This window comes from Delphinapterus leucas, chromosome 18 (genome assembly GCF_059928025.1).
Source record: "Delphinapterus leucas isolate spDelLeu-1000000601 "Yukka" chromosome 18, BTC_Dleu_Yukka2, whole genome shotgun sequence".
In the NCBI taxonomy this organism is placed as follows: domain Eukaryota; kingdom Metazoa; phylum Chordata; class Mammalia; order Artiodactyla; family Monodontidae; genus Delphinapterus; species Delphinapterus leucas.
The window spans coordinates 30092703-30108685 of record NC_143146.1 but is presented as its reverse complement, the minus strand read 5'-3'; the positions used below and the strand labels follow the sequence as shown (position 1 = coordinate 30108685).

Sequence of the window (15983 nt, the reverse complement as noted above, 5' to 3'; positions counted from 1 at the left end):
AAAAATGAACTGTTTTTCACTCTTTTAATAGTATGGATGAGAAAGTGAAAGTGGGTGTGTGTGTGTGAAAACATGTGCACAGGTGTTTGTGTTGTGTTTTAGATGGAAAATGCTGTTTGTGTTTGAGTATATGGTTTCAGGAAATCTGGTTTTAAACTCTTGTAAGATTTTTCTCTTATAAATCTAAATTTGCTTTCAGTGAATCAGAATAAACTCATGTTACCAGCTCAGTGTGACAGGAAAATGATTTAATTTTGTAATAATGACTTCCTCCTTATCATGGCTCTTAAACATAATTAGCATTTTTCCATTGGAAAAAAATAAACACCTTATTCTATCTATAGAAATAATAGAAATGAAAAAATTAGCTTTTACCAATTCAAAGACTAAGTTTGAAGAGTTGATATCTCTGTTGTAATAGCTTTAAAGTCATTAAAAAATGACTGTAAAATCTTAAATATGGTCAAGATTTTTTTCTAAAGAAGAATAACCCTGTCTATAAATATTTTTTATAGTAAACATTGTCTTTAGCCATATAACCTAAAAACCTGGGTAGGATTAATCTTTTAAAAGCAATGATATATTTTTAAATGAACAAGCCATTTCATATCTATATGCTTCTAGTTCTGTTGAACAAGCATTTCTAAACGACACAGCAGTGATATGTGCATAGCAGGGATGGGTCTGTTAGCATTTCTGATTAATTGGAAGATTGTTGAGAGATGCTAAGTTTCATCACCAAAATGGCATGTTTACTTCTGCAGTGTTCGAGGTCATGTTTAATTTCCGTGAAAAATAACTATGGATGAATTTATTTTTCCTAATCAACATTCTCTCATACGACCTATCTGATGGGCAAAGAAATTTTTAACTTTCAAAGTGTTTTTCTTCAGTTGTTGCTGTCTATTAAGAAGAAATGTCTTTTCCCCTTAAAATCATACTGTTTTGAAACTCTGTAGCCGACGTTCGAGGAGGCTATGAACTTAATAAAACATGTTTGTTGGCTTCTAATAACAAGAGTGCCCTGAGTGAAACTTGCCTGGAGCCTGTTTCATGAGACACTGGGTCTAAAGTGTTCAGGAAAAATCAGTATCTGGCCTCAGCCTTCAATGAAATTAAGTTAGTGACAAAGCGAAACCGGGAGGTCACGTAGTTAACAGCCGTAGTAGGAAGTATGCAGAACAACTTGTTTCAGTGGAAACCACAAGTCCATAAAAGCAAGATGTGTCCAAGCGGTCCTAGTGAGAACATCTGCATGAGGACCTCGACACTCTTAATTAAGAGCATCGCCCCGACAGCTCCGTCTTATTGGACCAAAGAGCACAGGGGTCGATCGTGGGACTGCTGCAAAGGAAGTGGAGGGTGGAGAGTGAGAAAGCTGGCAGACAGCTTCTTTAAATGGTTGGCCAGAGCTCCTCTGCCCTGAGATAGCATTTTTTAAAAAAAATATTTATTTATTTATTTATTTATTTATTTTTGGCTGTGTTGGGTCTTCATTGCTGTGCACAGGCTTTCTCTAGTTGTGGCAAGCAGGGGCTACTCTTCGTTACGGTGCGCAGGCTTCTTATTGCGGTGGTTTCTCTTGTTGCGGAGCACGGGCTGTAGAGCGCGGGCTTCAGTAGTTGTGGCACGCGGGCTTCAGTAGTTGTGGCACGTGGGCTTCAGTAGTTGTGGCTCGCGGGCTCTAGAGTGCAGGCTCAGTAGTTGTGGCGCAGGGGCTTAAGTTGCTCCGCGGCATGTGGGATCTTCCCGGACCAGGGCTCGAACCCATGTCCCCTCCATTGGCGGGCAGATTCTTAACCACTGCGCCACAGGGAAGCCCTGAGATAGCATTTTTATAGAAGGAAGGGAAAATGTGAAGGAAAGCAAATAATTCCTTACGAAATAGTAATGCATTTCTCTTTAGTTTCAGTTCTTATGCAACGTGGAGGCTTCTGTAGGTCAAAGATCTTGTCCTATATTTATTGTAGATTAAAAGCCTTGGTGTTGGTTAGACCGGTGGTTCTCAACTGGGGGCATTTGGCTGGAGATACTTTTGATTGTTATAGCTGGGATGGGGGTGCTACCGCCATCCTGGGGGTCAGGGATGCTGCTAAATACCCTTCAGTTCAGAAGGGTATTTAGTGGCCTCCGTAACAAAGAATTTCTGATCGCAAATATCAGTAGTGCTGAGGTTGAGAGGCCTTGACTTCAAATTTTTAGATTTCCACTCTGCCAGCAAGATAATTGTGTGGAAGGGAGGATACTGACATAAACTTTCAGCTGAAGTGTGACGTTTTACTTACTAATATAATAACATGTATTTCTGTGTTAGTATGTTTGTTCATTTTACGGAAAGGCTCATTGTATTTGGAGCGTGCAGTAAGGTGTGAGTACTTGGACATTACCGTGCCCATCCATGTACATTAAAATTAGCAAAAGTAAAAAAAAAAAAAAAAAAAGAAAGGAAAAAAAAAACAGCTCAGGGGTCTTCCCTGGTGGCACAGTGGTTGAGAGTCCACCTGCCGATGCAGGGGACATGGGTTTGTGCCCCGGTCCAGGAAGATCCCACATGCCGCGGAGCGGCTGGGCCTGTGAGCCATGGCCGCGGAGCCTGCGTGGCCGGAGCCTGTGCTCCGCAATGGGAGAGGCCACAACAGTGAGAGGCCCGCTTACCGGAAAAAAAAAAAAATTAGCAGAAGTGTGGCAAATGATTTATTATTTTAAATGCTCTATCAAAATTCAATCCCTAAGATACTGCATTTACAGTTCACAGACCTGTTGTTGGTCTTCCTGCACATGTAATCTAAGATACACGTTTGCAGAACATCCTGAGAGCAAAGAACTACATGTTGGCAAATGTGAGGTATTTTTTTTGTTAGTGGACAACAGTCCACTATCTATGTTATTAAAAGCATAGATGACACACAGAGCCTAGGAGAGTTGTGTGTGGTGAGAATGAGTGGCAAGAGCAGAAGCAATTAATATAAAGATCCACTGCTGTTGAATCACTTCACTAATCCAGACCCTAAGTACAAATCTTATTTTCCAGTAGTTTGAGATTTACCATTTACTTTGTAACAATTTTCGCTAGTCAAACAAGCTAGGGTACTCTTTATATTTCTGTAATTATACATATTAATTTTCTAACTGAATTATTTTATTTGAAGGAAGTAATAGTTTGAACTTTTCCAAATATGTTTGAATTATTCCACTTATTTTGGGACTACATATATGCAAAAGTCAGTTGATACTTTTAATTTTGACATTCCTGACTTTGATGGACAGGGTGTATCTTTACTCCTTTTCTTCCCGAAAGGGTAGTAAGCAAACTGGGGACTTAGCCTCCATGAATGGTAGATTGAGATTGAACCTATCCTAGATGAGATGTTTACTGAGGCCATGAAATTTAGCTTCTGCACCAATGATTAACTGCACCGTATTATTAACCATTTACCAAATATCCATACTGAGCTTAGAAACACACACAATCTGCAGAGAAGAGGGGGTGTGACTCCCACAGGGCCATCTCTGCACACTTTCTCTAAAAGGCCTGTGGGAGAGCAACCACAGCACACTGCAGAGCTCCTACAGCAAGCGTCATGGTCTTTGGTGGCATCTGGTCATTAAGAGGCACAGAACAATGACTCATGGAAAGCAACTCAACAGAGCAGCCCAGACGTCCTGTATTGGAGGATTGAAGTTGACAGAAAGGTAGAGTTGAACATTAAAGGTTTTAATTTTGTGTCTAGCATTTTGACTCAGACTAAGTCCTTCATTTAAACCATTGCTCTAAACCAAATTATATATTGAAATTTTTAAGCTGAGAATTTGAACAGATTATAAACATGTTTTTTCTTTCCACCCCCTTACCATTCCAGTCCAGTTTTTCGCACTTCCTTAGATACATTCTGTTCATAATACAATTATAGGATGGCGATGCTTTTGAACACAATATTTGTCATGCAAAGAAAAAGTATTTTTTAGTGTACACTTAACTCTTTTGTTATTTACGATATTAATATTTTAGTTCTAAAATGTGACTTGAAATATTATTGACTGAGTTTTTTTAGAAGGTCTGTTTATCAAATGGAGGGTGGAGAAATCAAGAATCTGTTATTTTTACATGTACTAGTTACCAAAGGAACAGTAGTTGGAAGCGAAATTAATGTTCACGTATTTCCCTTGTGAAAATAAAGGAGGCTCAAAATGATATTTTAAGGATTTAGCTGATCTCTAAAGCTTCAAAAGGTGCTTGATTTTGCAGCAATACTGTAAAGTCATGTCTTAGGAATTAAGTTCCCAGATGGCTCTCTTTTACAGTCTGCCAAATTTGACTTGAGATATGAATGTGTTTGTGTATTTTTTTAAGGTTGTTATTCATGTAAGTAAAAATATACCTACTTTGAATTGTATAATTTTCAACTTTCTCTCATTTAAACCTGATTTTACTACTTTTTTTTCCCCAGATGTGTCTTTCAAATGAGTTTCTCAATGTCTTAATCTGTTTAAAAAAAACGAAAAGGAAAAAAGCAACCTTAATGGTATCCAAACTTGGATCTGTAACTTGAGTATGGGGAGTTCCACCTGCCAATTCATGTTGCTATTTTAAAATGTTCCCTCCCTTCCTACCAAGTAATTAGAACAGAATAAAAGAGAAAGGAAGTTTACTGCATCACATATATCTCTATCCCATTCATTCTATGGTGTTAGGTAGTTACTGAAAGGGGGATATTAATTCTTTTGGGTTGCCGAAGTCCTGTTTAAGGCCAGCAGCAAACATATATGGTCACATTTTTCAAATGATCTTTAATTGCAAAGTTTGAATTTCTGAGAGTCTGCTCAGCTGCAGAGAAGGTGGTGGGATATGAGCTGCAGGGACAAACTGTAGAATAACTAGCAGTTTTATCTGGCATTTATTTCTCTCCATTTCTAGTTCTTAATTTATTTCTTCGATAGATCAACACTTTCTGGATGCCAAGTCTCCTTCCTCAGCTCCCCACTCCCTCAAATCCAAAGAGCCATGGGGTCTGATTTTGTCTTGGTTTGCTGGGTGTGACTTCATGTTATAGACTTTCATGGCCAGGATCTTTATCTACAAAAGTAACCCATCCTAAATTCATTGCTCCAAAGAATCTCACTTGGTGGCTCATCTTGATTAGCAGTTGTCATGAGTCAGTTCATGGGAAGGTGGTAGAATTTGCTTCGCCTATCAGATAGCATTTGTTTTATAATGTGGTCCTTCAAAGGGCTAAACCAAAGAGAGATTTTTGTTGAAGAGATTCTTTTTTCACCTAATTATCTGTAGGGCTGCCTATGTTGAATTAATCGAACTTTTACAGCTACATGCACTGTAATATCTGTAGTCCTGTCAGTCATTTTTGAAAACGAGAGCTTCACCAGTCACTGGAGATGTTAAGCATTGTTTTTCCCTGAATTTCATGCTATATTCTGGTCTGATTTAACTGATTGTTTGAGTGAAGGGTGTACATGTGAGGTGCGTGTGCTTACATCTGTTTCTGGAGCTACAGAGTAGAAAGTGGCAGTTAATCCAGCTATGGGGAAATTTTGGTTTCATTCACTTGCCAATCATACAGCAAGCATTGATTCAGCATCTTCTCTGTGGCCGGTACTTATACAGACATAAATAAGATGGAGTCCTGCCGTTAGAGGGGTTCACATTATAATTGAGGAAATGTCCTCATAAGTTAAGTTAGAATACATTGTGTTAAATGCACAGGGCTCTCTGGGACTATAGAGATGAACAGTCATTTCAGCTTTTTAATCAGGAAACACTTCTAATTGAAGGTGACGTTGGTCTCTCTTCTGGGCTTTCAAAGCATTTCTTGTTTTTACCTACATCTAATTTTTCCCTAGACTTGAAGCTATCTGAGGGCAGAGATAATGCATTTAATCTCCTCCTGACACCTTAGGTGTTAAATACTTATTTGAAAATCAGATTTTAATTATGAAGATATGGAAATCTTAAAACCAGGCTTCGAAGATGAGAACTGAATATTTCTTTGCTAAGTGCTCCTATCTTTTTTCCTCATCTTTCAAAATTGCAAAGCAGATCTGGGAAAGCAGTCACTAAACTTTTGGTTTGCTGGGTGAGCCTTTTACTTATCATTTCAGAATATTGCAACACAATCTGAAACTTATACAGTTTAAAAGAAGAATGTGTGTTTCGTCTCAGTTGTGTGGGTAAAACTAAAATTGGAATGTTGGGCCATGTACTTTCCAAAGTATTTGGTGGAAGTTTTAATCCTTATGCTGATGTCCAATGATAAATGCTAATATTGTTTTAACTGACATTTGAGGGATGTTGTTCCATGCTTATATTTATATGAAGCTTTAGAAACATTTTAATGTTCTCATACCATCACCAATCTAAATGTATGCTTAAGGCTTGGGTGGAAAAGTATAGTTGTTACGCAGGTAGTTGGAATATCTTGTAGAAGCTCAAGGGCAAGGGACAGAAAATTTTAAAAGCAGGAATCAAGAGTGGAGGTAACTTAATGGGAAGTCATTAAAGTTACTTTAATAAGAAGTTTTACCAACAAGTTTACAGTAAGCCTTGTTTCTTCCAAAGTCAAGCTATCTGCCTTGGTACCTCTTACCTTTGCCTAGCATTAAACACCAAAGCCAATTTGAAAAAAGTCACAAATTGCCTTTGACTTTGGCATGATAAAAACTATTTGAAGAATATGAGCGCACAGAAACATGAAGATTTCTTAGCAGTTCATTTGAACTGTTTCTAGTATACCCCAGGCTGGGTTTCTTTCTCACCCAGGATGGAATAGAATTTCAGTTGATGTGCATCAATTGTCATGAATAGACAATCATCCTAACAATAGCAGGGACTTTAGGTGCCTGACATGGGTTTAATCCCATCCCATTCAGTCACCTGGTGGCTGAATGACCTTAGACAGGTTAGTTTTCCTCCCTGTGATCACTTTACCGCTCAGTGAACAAGAGAGATGGAATGGCTAATATCCTGGAGCTTAGCAAATAATACCATTTGGGGGATAGCCCTACCCCGCAAGGATATTGTACGGATTTTCATAAAGTCATGTATGTAAAGTGTATAGTGCTTGACATATAGTAGTGCTCAATAAGTGATACTGAATTATCAATTGTGATCATTTATTTTTTTAACATCTTTATTGGAGTATAATTGCTTTACAATGGTGTGTTAGTTTCTGCTTTATAACAAAGTGAATCAGCTGTACCTATACATATATCCAGATTCTTGACCCTATGAAGTGAAGATATGTGTGCTCTGTAGAAGAACATGGAGGGAAAAATTTGGCCCCCAGCTACTTAAATTGTGATGATTGGCTCTAGGCTCTTTGTTTTTTTATGAGAATTTTAGCCGTTTTAGACTTATCTCTTCTTTCAATTAGGAGCAGATATTAAAACAGATGTTTTTCTGACATGTATGTTTAGTCAGCTTTTTACAGTGTATCTGTTTCATTAGAATAGCAAAGCTGGAAACCAGAGAACATATATCTAAGTTATTTCCTCTTCCTCCTGTTTATGTGGGACCAACATAATTTTGTTAACTTTTTGAGACCTCAATTTTCTGTGTATTTTATGAAATGTTAGAAATATTGTAGTTTGATTTGGATTTATTTCCTTAAAAAGTTTCTATTTCCATATTTAAAAAAGCAAAAAAAAAAAAAAGACATGAAACCACAAGCAGTCCACAACACAAATCCAAATTCAAAACTTTACTTTGGTGATTGGTTTAATTCTTTCATCCCATTTTCCCTCTTCTGTGAAAATTCTTATCGTTTTGGTCATTAGGAGAGGAGAGGTGGTTATCCTTTGGATAGGCAAGATCAGATCAGATGCTGTTCTCTAAAAGGCTTTTGTAGGCCTTATGAATTTTGGGGGGGGGGCGGATAGGTGTTCAAAATGTTTACAGAATTCAAATGCACACTGCAGCTATGTTGTCCTCCAGACAGAAAACTTAGCTGCTCCTTTTGGATATCTCCCATCTGTGCTGTCCATCAAAAGGCTACCGTACTGATAGCATAAAGGTCTTGATTATATTCTCTAAAATATTTGTAGCTTTAACTCTGGACATGAACAGTCATAACTAGCAATAGGCACTGTTTGTGAGGTCATAAGCCTTGGTTCTTATTTACTTCCAGTTGTACGTGGTGAAACACATCAAGAAACTAGGAAGTATACTTTCATGTTGATGCTTTGACATAACATTATAGCTTGGTTCTTTTAAAATGAAGAGACTCGCTATCAAATGTTGAATAGGTATAAAAGTTGTATATTGATCATTTATTGGTTATTTTAAAGAGTCTAGGTTAGTGGAGTAGTTATATTTTAGGGGTAATTGCCCTGGTATAATTTGTCATGCTGAGCAGCCATCCCAGGTGGGATTGGCTGCTGATGGACTGATTCTCCATTTTTCAGAGACATACCTTCTGCGTATCCCTACTGAACTGAGAGGCAGGGTGATGGTCACTTTTTCTTAAGAGCTTAAAAGCATTGCTTCAGATACTACTGACCAAAATATACACAGTAAACTTAAGAAAACATGTTCCAAAAGTGTTACTGAGAAACCTTTAATTTTAAGGAAAAGTGTACACCTGCTGTATAAATTAAGGATACTTGCCACATTAAATGCATATGGTAGTGTAATAAAATTCCATTCAAAAATAAGTAGGTTAAAAACATACTTGAATGAACACACTTCAGGTAAGCCAGTTTTTCTTAAGTTAAAAAAGGAAAAAGTGGGGGATCTTGGTGGCCTGGAAAAAGCAGCTGCTTTGAATTAAGCTCTGTTTGCATTAACCACCATAAATTTAAGAAGGGTTTGTGCTGTGTATTTTGAGCACTTTGGGGAGAAATCCCTAGATATCAAGTATCACTGTTATTACATTTCACCATTTCATTACATTATAATAACATTGATGGCTGCTAGACTTTGTGAAATGCTTTTGTTCTGTATTTTTTCTTCCACTTTTACTGAGATAAACGGAAAAAATCTTCAAAAGAATCTATGTCTGGGTAGACAATTTGGCTGACATGTTACTAGGCTTCTTTTGACTTAATATTGAGAAGAAAAATTCTCTACTAAGTGGGGAGCTCAGACTTTATTTTGTGTATAATGTGTATTCATCTCAAAAGTGTGCAGTAGAGCACACACGTGTACACACACTAAGAATATATGTGAAAATTTGTAAAAGGCTTCAAAGAGTGAGGCACCAGACCCTGAGGGTCCCTAGATCCTTTTTTATTTTAGTGAAGAATTCATTTCACCAGAAGGGCTTGGTCCCTGTCTTGGAGGAGAAATAGGAATAGTATGATTAAATATTGGTGTCTAAAGCATGCCCATCCCAGATTAAGAAATAGAGCTCTATGTCCTTTCTCATATTTTTCATTCTCTTTTTCATTCTGCTTACAAGAAAGAGTCAGGGTAAAAAATTCCCGTAAAGACTGATATCCATTGATGTAAGCCTTGAGCTGCTAGAGCCAGAGATTACTGCTGCTGGGGTATCTAGAAGCAGCACAGTCCTGATGGGCTGAAGAGGGAGGGTGGACAGGTACATGAGGCTTAGCCTAGGGGTACTGAGTTCTCTCATCTGTACACCTTTTATCTTGTGGCTTGTCAGCCGCAGCCATTGAATATTTAATATGTGCTGTGTACAGACCCTGAATCCTGGGTGGGTAGAAGAGAAAAAAAACCCTACTCTTTCTCTACCTCGTTCTTAAAACCATAAATGGGGAAGATGAAAACAGCATTCTTCAGTCTTAATGTTTGCTTTTGTGTCTTAAAGAGCATTGCAATGATTTACAGTTTACAACTCTAAGGGAACGATGGATTTGGACTGATGAATATCAACTAGGTGAGGGCATCACTGTACTAGAGTGTCCGGAATATTTCATAAATACTCCATCAGGTTTAGACACCTGACAGACAGCTAGCTATCTGTCAGGTGTTTTACATTAGTTATTTCTAACCTAGTAACAGCCCAGCCAGCCATTTTGCTTCCAATGCATGAAATGAAGGGAGTCAGAGAGAAGAGTAACTTGTTTAGCTTATCTTGGGCAAATAACAGAGCTAGGATTTAAATTCAGGGGGTGTCTTAGCCTTCAAAGCTTGGATTGCTTCCACTGTATTGTCTAAACAGACTTGAACAGACTTTAAAAACTTGCTAATATTCTTTCTAGTGCTATGGGACTGAAATTGTCTGAGTTGCTGCTTAACCAGGCCAGCTATAGCCCAGATGGATTTGTGTGTATGACTGATATTACCTCATTTGATACATGGCCAATATCTTTATATTATAATTAAAATTTCCCCCTAGTTTGTGAGCTAAGTAACTTCAAATAGATACAATATTACTATGTGCCATTAAATCTAAGATCGGTGCTTTTAAGATCTCCTTATTTTAGAAATGTTAAATAGACACATGTGTACCTTAGAATAGAAGAAGTATGCTACATGTGTGGTCTTTTCTCCCTGTCTAGTAGAGAAATAATAGAGTATTTGGATTTTATTGATATGCACACATAAAGGCCTTTGTAGGTTTTATGACCTTTACACAGATAGTTATGAATGTTCAGTTGTATTTGCCATTCTAATGGAACATTCCTGTTAGAGGCTGTGGATTGTAAAACCTTACTAATCTAAATTGCTTAGGATCATACTACCACACTTTGACCTTTACAGCATTGGCATGAAATATATATTTAAAAACAGAACTGGCAGGAAATTATTCTAAATAAGTTATTAATTTACCAATTTTTGATGCTTCATTTTACTTGTTAAAACCAAACCAAAAAACTCTCCAGAAAGCGGGCATAGAGGGAACCTGCCTCAACATAATAAAGGCCATATAGGACAAAACCACAGCCAACATTATTCTCAGTGGTGAAGAAATGAAAGCATTTCCTCTAAGATCAGGAACAAGACAAGGATGTCCACTCCCGCCACTGTTATTCAACATAGTTTTGGAAGTCCTAGCCATGGCAATCAGAGAAGAAAAAGAATTAAAAGGAATACAAATTGGAAAAGAAGAAGTAAAACTGTCACTGTTTGCAGATGACATGATACTATACATAGAGAATCCTAAAGATGCCACCTGAAAACTACTAGAGCTAATCAATGAATTTGGTAAAGTTGCAGGATACAAAATTAATGCACAGAAATCTCTAGCATTCTTATACACTAATGATGAAAAATCTGAAAGAAAAATTAAGGAAACACTCCCATTTACCATTGCAACAAAAAGAATAAAATACCTAGGAATAAATTTACCTAGGGAGACAAAAGACCTGTATGCAGAAAACTGTAAGACACTGATGAAAGAAATTAAAGATGGTACCAACAGATGGAGAGATAAACCATGTTCTTGGATTGGAAGAATCAATATTGTGAAAATGACTCTACTACCCAAAGCAATCTACAGATTCAATGCAATCCCTATCAAATTACCAATGGCATTTTTCACAGAACTAGAACAAAAAATCTTAAAATTTGTTTGGAGACACAAAAGACCCGAATAGCCAAAGCAATCTTGAGGAAAAAAAAAAAACAGAGCTTGAGGAATCAGACTCCCTGACTTCAGACTATACTACAAAGGTACAGTAATTAAGACAGTATGGTACTGGCACAAAAACAGAAATATAGATCAATGGAACAGGATAGAACGCCCAGAGATAAACCCACACACCTATGGTCAACTAATCTGTGACAAAGGAGGCAAGGATATACAATGGAGAAAAGACAGTCTCTTCAATAAGTGGTGCTGGGAAAACTGGACAGCTACATGTAAAAGAATGAAATTAGAACACTCCCTAACACCATACACAAAAGTAAACTCAAAATGGATTAAAGGCCTAAAAGTAAGACCCGACACTATAAAACTCTTAGAGGAAAACATAAGAAGAACACCCTTGGACATAAATCACAGCAAGATATTTTTTGATCCACCTCCTAGAGTAATGGAAATAAAAACAAAAATAAACAAATGGAAACTAATGAAACTTAAAAGCTTTTGCACAGCAAAGGAAACCATAAAGAAGACGAAAAGACAGCCCTCAGAATGGGAGAAAATATTTGCAAATGAATCAATGGACAAAGGATTACTCTCCAATATATATAAACAGCTCAAGCAACTCAATATCAATAAAACAAACAACCCAATCAAAAAATGGGCAGAAGACCTAAATAGATGTTTCTCCAAAGAACACATACAGATGGCCAAAAAACACATGAAAAGATGCTCAGCATCACTAATTATTAGACAAGTGCAAGTCAAAACTACAATGAGGTATCACCTCTCACCAGTTAGAATGGGCATCATCAGAAAATCTACAAACAACAAATGCTGGAGAGCGTGTGGAGAAAAGGGAACCCTCTTGCACTGTTGGTGGGAATGTAAATTGATACAGCCACTATGGAGAACAGTATGGAGGTTCCTTAAAAAACTAAAAATAGAATTACCATATGACCCAGCAATCCCACTACTGGGCATATACCCAGAGAAAACCATAATTCAAAAAGACACACGCACCCCGATGTTCATTGCAACATTGTGTACAATAGCCAGGTCATGGAAGCAACCTAAGTGTCCATCGACAGAGGAATGGATAAAGAAGATGTGGTACATATACACAATGGCATATTACTCCGCCATAAAAAGGAACGAAATTGGGTCATTTGTAGAGACATGGATGGACCTAGAGACTGTCATACAGAGTGAAGTAAGTCAGAAAGAGAAAAACAAATATCGTATATTAATGCATATTTTTGGAATGTAGAAAAATGGTACAGAGGAACCGGTTTGCAAGGCAGAAATAGAGACACAGATGTAGAGAACAAGCATATGGACACCAAGGGAGGATTAGGGGGGTGAGATGAATTGGGAGATTGGGATTAACATATATACACTACTATGTATAAAATAGACAACTAATGAGAACCTGCTATATGGCACAGGGAACTCCACTTCGCTGTACAGTAGAAACTAACACAACATTGTAAAACAACTATACCCCAATAAAAGATAAAATAAAATAAAATACACAGAATCACAAGAGAAACCAATTACACTGAAACATGGTTGTCAAAATAGTTCTGAAACACAAATATGAAATATAATACTGTGTTTTTATTAATGTATTAAATTTTAAAATACAAACAAATTAAAAATAAATTTATCCTTAAAGACTTAAAAAAATTAAAAATTAACTTATCTTTAAAAAAATGACTAAACCATGACTCCCTCCTCCAAACATCCTTGGCTGGGAATAAGTGCTTATAAATTATTTATATATATACATATAAATATTTATATATATATAATATTTTCAGTTTAGGTTATTGTATATTAAATCTTATGTAAAACCTTAATGCTTGATAATTTGAAGTCCTGTCTGAAAGCTCAAACTAAAAGCAAAAAGATAAATTATAGTCATATTACCTAGCTTATTGAATTAAAGAAGAAGAATTACTTCAGTACATCACTGCAAGTCCTGCTATCAGCGTAGCCATTGGAGGGTTTGAAACAGGTGGTAAGTACAAAGCACCAAGTGTAACAGTAAATAACACTGTCTAATTTCGGTAAGATGAAACTCCTGGGGGATCAGATAGTGACTCAGAAAAGCAAAGTCCAAGAAATGACTCAAGCACAGAGATACTTTAAGAATTCCTTTACTAAGACTTATGACAAGTGGAGTGATCACTTCTTCTACAAGTCATTAGAAGTTATTTCTTGCTAGTTGTTGAATGTAAACCTTTCATTCATAGGAAGAAATATTAAACTTTTATGTTGTGAATGTGATGTTTTTAGAGAGCCAAAGATAGATGAAACTAATAGTAGCCTAAGATATACGTATAAGAGAAGAATACAAATAAGGAAAAATTTCCTTTTAAATAACTGGTGGGATGGGCTAGATGCAATAATAGAAGACACTTGTTTTAAGGCTGTTGAATATGTAAAAGGAGGAAAAGTACTGCTTTTGAGAGACGGAGTGGAGGAGAGTGGAAAGAAAGTAACATTTGAATGCTTTGCTTAATGCCTTGTATAATCTTACACCCTCTTTGTTAGAAAGAGTGGCTGCTTGAGTATACAGGTATGGAAGCTGAGAGTTTTGGCCTCTCACTCAAGGTCATGTGCCTAGCACAAGTGGGAACCCTCATTAGGACTCCAAACCCAGTTTCTCTCCATTATAATAATTCTGCTTTCAAGTGTATCCTAAGGAAAGACAGGAAAGTCAAACAAAGGAATTTTGAACGTGTTAACGTGTATCTGTCAGACACGAGCTCCATGAAGTTGGTTGGACAGGAGGGAAGTTTTGGAGATACAGAGGAATTTGTCATTTCTAGAAGCTGTGGGTGAGAAATTACCCAGACTTTACCGAGGGTGAGAGTGCTTTAAACAAGTGCTTCTCAAACTTCAAGGTGCACGTAAAACACCTTGGGCTCTGATTCAAATGCAGGTTCTGATTCATTAGGTCTGGACAGGGCTGGGATTCTGTATTTCTAGCAAGCTCCCAGGCTGTGCCGATGAGCACCACGCTCTGAGTTACATGTATTTAGGCAATTAATGATAGTGATCACATACTGGAGTGAGGGTTTAATAAAGATATTGGGGCAGAGGTAAGGCTTTAGTGTGGATCTGGAAGATAAGTTGGATTTGAGTGAGGTGGGAGAATACTACAGGAAGACTGGCACATCCAGAGGCACAGAGGTGAGAAGTTCTAATCAATCATTTTAGAGAGCCCTTTAGATGCAAAGCAATGAGTAAAGTTAAGTAAGATCTCCGCTCTTGAGGCCTGAACTTACTTGCGGAGAAGGGTAGGTATGCAAGGCATGAGTTTCTAGTCTAGGTTGGCAGATCAGAGGCAGGATGACAGGTAGGTTGGGACCAGCTTGAGTGGTACCTCGAGTATCCTGGCTGGGGGAGTTGGAGCTATCTCTTAGGTAGTGGGATTACTACCAAAAGCTTGGTGCAGAAGGTTACAATGTTAAAATCAGAGATTTAGAAAGATGGGGTAATGAAGTAGTATATAAAATGGATTGACTGAGAACTAGCTTGGAGGCTGGGACAGATGTTGGGAAATTGTTGCAGTTCACGGGTGTTTTGATAAGGATGCAAACTGCTGAAAGCAGTAAAAATGTAAAAGAGGAGAAGATATTTGAAGTAGACATGATGGGGGTTGATTAGAATGAAAGAGCAAGAAGGGCCAGCTTTTGAGCTTGTGCAACTATTAGCAGAAACGGGAAAGGTAGCCAATTTGGGGGCAAGATAGAAATGAGGTCTTAACACATTGCACTGGACATGACAGTAGAGTATCCAAATGGAAATGTAGGAGTTGTTAATGCATTTAATCAGAAATTAAGGTCTTTTTTCCTTCTTTTAAATGCCAACAAAAAGGAGGAATTATTATTTGAGTCCCAAATCTCTTTTCTGTAGCGCCTTCTGGAAGTGTTAGGCCGGATTTCTTGTCCTAGGAACTACTTTGCTTTCGGAGTAAGGGCAGTGGGAATGTCATGCCCTCACAGGAAACACTGTGGGCTTGGCCTCTGGGCTCAGGTGGATATTCAAATCAGTTTAGAGAATCCAACATCACTGCGTGTCCTAGCCTTGGCGTCCTTAAATCATAAATACCCCTGTTTGCGTGGTAGCCACCATCTGGGCCAGTGTTGGCCGTACTAACCCCACTCACTTGCTTTGTATATTCTCCTAAAACCTGAGCAAAAGTTGTCCCTTGTCTTTCTTGTCAACACCTTTTAAATCTAAACTCTGCATCTGTTGTCAGCAACTGTTCCAGACAAGAATATGTACAACCCCCCATAGAACAGACCATCTCAGGCACACTGTGTCCAAATTCGTACAACAAAATGGACTTATCTCCTTGTTTTTTCTCCCACCCATGAAAACCCTACTCCCAAACAACAGCATTGAAAAACAAAACTATGGAGTCTGCAAAACATCTCATTCAGCCTGACGGAATTTTATAACCCAAAA

At 37.6% G+C, this 15983-nt stretch overlaps 1 protein-coding gene and 1 long non-coding RNA gene across 11 annotated transcripts in view; both read left to right on the top strand.

Moving 5' to 3' along the window:
* The window catches only part of LMO7 (LIM domain 7), a 199415-nt gene that overhangs the window by 103784 nt on the left and 79648 nt on the right, over positions 1-15983 (top strand). The gene's annotated exons all lie outside the window — the stretch shown is intronic.
* LOC149746838 (uncharacterized) lies at positions 1408-12638 on the top strand. The gene is made up of 2 exons (XR_016388659.1): positions 1408-3693; positions 4449-12638. It is a non-coding gene; the product is annotated as an uncharacterized LOC149746838 (long non-coding RNA).